This window comes from Felis catus, chromosome X (genome assembly GCF_018350175.1).
Source record: "Felis catus isolate Fca126 chromosome X, F.catus_Fca126_mat1.0, whole genome shotgun sequence".
NCBI lineage: Eukaryota > Metazoa > Chordata > Mammalia > Carnivora > Felidae > Felis > Felis catus.
Window position 1 is genome coordinate 59,769,502 of NC_058386.1, and position 4,666 is coordinate 59,774,167.

The window sequence follows — 4,666 nt, forward strand, 5'->3', positions numbered from 1 at the left end:
TTATACCAAGCATTTAAAGAAGAGTTAATATGTCTGGGTGGCTCAGTTTAAGTGTCCAACTTAATCTTAGGTCATAATCTCATGGTTTGTGGGTTTGAGCCCTGCATTGGGCTCTGTGCTGACAGCTCAGAGTCTTAAGCCTGCTTCAGATTCTGTGTCTCCCTCTTTCACTGTCCTCCCCCGCTCACACTCTGTCTCTCTTTGTCTCTCAAAAAACAAATAAAAATAAAATGCTAAAAAAAATTAAAGAGTTAATACCTATTCTTCTCAAACTATTCCAAAAAATAGAAATGGATGGAAAACTTCCAAATTCATTCTATGAGGCCAGCATTACTTTGATTCGAAAACCAGACAGACTCCACTGAAAAAGAGAATTACAGGCCAATATCCCTGATGAACATGAATGCAAAAATTCTCAGTAAAATACTAGCAAATTGGATCCAACAGTGTATTAATGGAGTTATTCACTATGATCAAGTGGGATTCATTCCTGGGCTGCAAGGGTGGTTCCATATTCACAAATCAATCAACATGATACACCACATTAATAAAAGAAAGGATAAGAACCATATGACCCTTTCAATAGATGCAGAAAGAGCATTTGACAAAATACAACATCCATTCATAATAAAAACCCTCAACAAAGTAGGATTAGAGAGAACAAAACTCAACATAATAAAGACCATATATTAAAAACCCACAGCTAATATCCTCCTCAATGGGGAAAAACTGAGAGCTTTTCCCCTATGGTCAGGAACAAGATAGAGTTGTTCACTGTCACCATTGTTGTTTAACACAGTACTGGAAGCACTCGCACAGTAATCAGTCAACAGAAAAAACTAAAAAGTATCCAAATTTGCAAGGAAGAAATCAAACTTCCACTATTTTCAGGTGACATGATACTGTATATAGTAAATCCAAGAGACTCCACCAAAAAAATTGCTAGAAATGATACATGAATTCAGTAAAGTCACAAGATACACAATCAATGTACAGAAATCTATTACATTTCTATACACCAATAATAAATCAGCAGGAAGAGAAATTAAGGAATCAATCTCATTTATAACTACACCAAAAACCATAAGATTACTAGGAATAAACCTAACTAAAGAAGCAAAAGAACTGTACTCTGAAAACTATAAAACACTGATAAAAGAAATTGAAGATAACACAAGCAAATGGAAAAATGCTCCATGATCATGCACTGGGAGAAACAATGTTGTTAAAATGTCCATATTACCCCAAACAATCTACACATTTAATGCAATACCTATCAAAATATCAACAGCATTTTTCACAGAGGAAGAAAAAACAATCCTAAAATTTGTATGGAGTCACAAAAGACCCTGAATAGTCAAAGTAGTCTTGAAAAAAAGAAGCAAAGCTGTAAGCATCACAATTCCAGACTTCAAGTTATATTACAAAGCTATGGTGATGAAGACAGTACGGTACTGGCAGAAAAAAACAGACACATGGATCAATGGAACAGAATAGAAAACCCAGAAATGGACCCACAAATATATGGTCAACTCATCTTTGACAAAGCAGCCATAATAATGTCTTACTAGATATATCTCCTGGGGCTAGGGAAACAAAAGCCAAAGTAAACCATTGGGAGTTCATCAAAATAAAAGGCAAAGGAAACAATCAATAAAACTAAAAGACAAACTACTGAATGGGAGAAGATATTTGAAAATGGCATATCTGATAAGGGGTAATTATCCAAAATATATAATGAAGTTATAAATCTCAACACCCTAAAAACAAATAATCCATTTCAAAAATTGCCAGAAGACATGAACAGACATTTTTCCAAAGAATACATACAGATGGCTAACAGATACATGAAAGATGCTCAACGTCACTCATCATCAGGGAAATACAAATCAAAACTACAATGTGATATCATCTCACACTAGTCAGATGGCTAGAAACAACAACACAGGGATAAAAAGGTGTTGCCAAGGATTTAAAAAATGGTAATCTTTCTTACACTATTGGTTGGAATGCAAACTGGACAGCCACAATGGAAAAAGTATCAAGGTTCCTCAATATGTTAAATATAGAACAGCCTTATGATCCAGCAATTGCACTGCTATGTATTTACCCAACGAATACAAAAATACTAATTTGAAGGGATACATGCACCCTGATGTTTATAGCAGCATTATCAACAATAGCCAAATTATGGAAAGAGCCCAAATGTCCACCAACTCACGAATGGATAGAGAGTATGTGGTATAACAGCTCTAGAAGTGGAAGGAGTGGCAACAGCCAGGCAGCTCAGCTTTAGGAAGGCTCTAAGCATGCTGAGATCTGCAGGCCCCTGGCACAAGCCTGCCCCACCACCACTATGCCCAAGAGGAAGGTTAGCTCTGCAATAGGGGCATTGAAGGAGAAGCCCAAGAGGAATTCAGCAAAAGTGCTCCTGCAAAAGTGTAAAGGAAGCCAAAAAGGACAGCAGAAAATGATAAAGGGAAGCAAAAGGAAAGGGAAGCAAAGGGAAAACAGGCTGCAGTGGCTAACCAAGAAAGATTTACTTGCAGAAAGTGGAGACCCTAAAAATGAGGAGCCTCAGCCTCTGATGAAGCAGGAGAGAAAGAAGCCAAGTCTGATTAATATCATATGCCATTTCTTATCAGTGGTCCTTTGCCCCCTTCTTCTACAATCCAAAGGAGTATTTTTATCAACGATTTTGTAAATTCAAGTTTTTTAGTAGCTCTAGAACACTTTTAAGAAGGAAGGAATCCCATAACATCTCATTTTTAAAGTGTAAATGCTTTAAGAGGTGAAATCAGAGGAGTTAATATGGTGGAGAAGTAGGGGGACCCTGGGCTTTTCTCATCCCTCAAACACAGCTTTGTTGAGGTCAGATCACTTGGAACACCCAGGATATCAAGCTGAAGACTAGTAGAAGGATATCTACAGTTGGAGGAAGACAGCGTGGCAGGTGCAAGGTGCATTGAAGTGAATTGGGGGAGAGAAAAACTGCACTGCAGCAGAAGGGAGGGAACCATTTCCAAAGAGAGACAAGGGAGAGAAAGAGAGAGGTGTTGCGAGAGTGCAGCATCAGGTTCACACAAGAGGAAAACCTCTCTGGATCAAGGACTGGGGAGTGAGAAATACTGAATGTCACAGGTTTTTTTTGCAAACGGCATTTGGAGATCAAACTCAGGTTTTGAAAGTGCGCTCCTGGCAAGAAAGAAGGAGCTGGCACTGGAGTGCATAGCGTGGTGTAGAGATCTCCAGGGAACACTGGGAAAGAACATTCTTTTTCCTGGAGTACTTTTGGAAAAGGGTATATTGCCTCTCCAAGGACAAGAGACCCTGTAGGTGCCAGCGAAAAGCCTTTCATCATCAGGGGACAGAGGTGCATACAGCCAGAGGGCATATAAACTTTTTGCTGCTTTTAGAGGTGCTACATCAGAGATGCCCTGCATGGCACAAGCATAGGACTATTTACTGGGGACAAAGGATATCAGAGTGCGGAGAAGCTCTACCCCAGAGGAGGGGGGTGGGTCCATGTAGTGCCAAGTCCTTTAAGACTTTGAGTTTTGAATTCCAGCCATGCACCAAAGAAAAACCAAAAGAGAGCTGTGGCGCAGGATGAGCTGACTGCCCTTGCTATTATATGAGAGCTGCCTGGACAGCAGGGGTGTAAGATCCCCTTTCCAGGGACTAGAAAGAGGGGTGGCACAATTTTACCCCAAACACCAACACAGAGGGACTTCAGAGAGCAACACAGCAGCCCCCAGTGGAGGTGGGAACGGCTTACACCAAAATCTACCCCCCTGTTCCTGCAACTGTTTATATACTGGAGCAAGACTGACTCTAAGCCGTCAACAGGACTATCCCCCAGAAGACCAGCAGAGGAAGCATGCCACATGCTATACTGAAAATTGAGTGTTTCAAAACATCTGCAGTTCTGGTGGAAATACAAGCAAGTTTCCTTTTTTTTTTTTTTTTTTTGTTTCTTCCTTTTCCTTCTTTTCTTCTTTTGGAATCAGTCTCATAGTTTTTTCTTTGTTTGTTTCCTTTTCTCTCTCTCTTTTTTTTAAATCAGACTTCTTTTTTTCTTTATTTTTATTTCTTTTTTCCCATTTTTTGTGTGTGTTTTTTTCTTTGGAATCAGCCTTATAGTATTTTGATTTTTTGTTTTGTTTCTTTCCCTTTCCTTTTTTCTCTTTGGGGATCAAGATTTTTTGTTTGTCCTTTTTTCCAGAGTTATTTTACAAGCAAATCAAAGCACACCTAGTTAAAGGTCCAGATACTCCCCACTTCAAGCAAAGAGGAGTTCTGCAGAGGATTAACCAATGGGGAAGAACACCCAAAATGCAACAACAGAGTGCACAGAGCATTCCCCAGAAACACTTCTTGAATTGCCAGGCCTTGGACAGTGTATGACCCCTTTTTAATATAGCATTACTCTCAGGTGCAGGAAAGATAATAAACTTTTAAAACACCCAAAAGATAGAAACATAGACAAAATGACAAGACAGAGGAATTCTCCCCAAAAGAAAGGTCAAGAACAAATCACAGCCAGGGACTTTCTCAAAACAGATATAAGCAATATATCTGAGCAGGAATTTAGACCAACAGTAATAAGACTAATACCTTTGTTTGAAAAAAATATATAAGCCTTTGCTGCAGAGATCAAACACAA

At 39.1% G+C, this 4,666-nt stretch overlaps 1 pseudogene; it reads left to right on the top strand.

Moving 5' to 3' along the window:
- The first annotated feature begins 2,356 nt into the window (after window positions 1–2,356).
- Window positions 2,357–2,622, top strand: LOC109496404 (annotated as a pseudogene).
- Window positions 2,623–4,666: the final 2,044 nt, after the last annotated feature.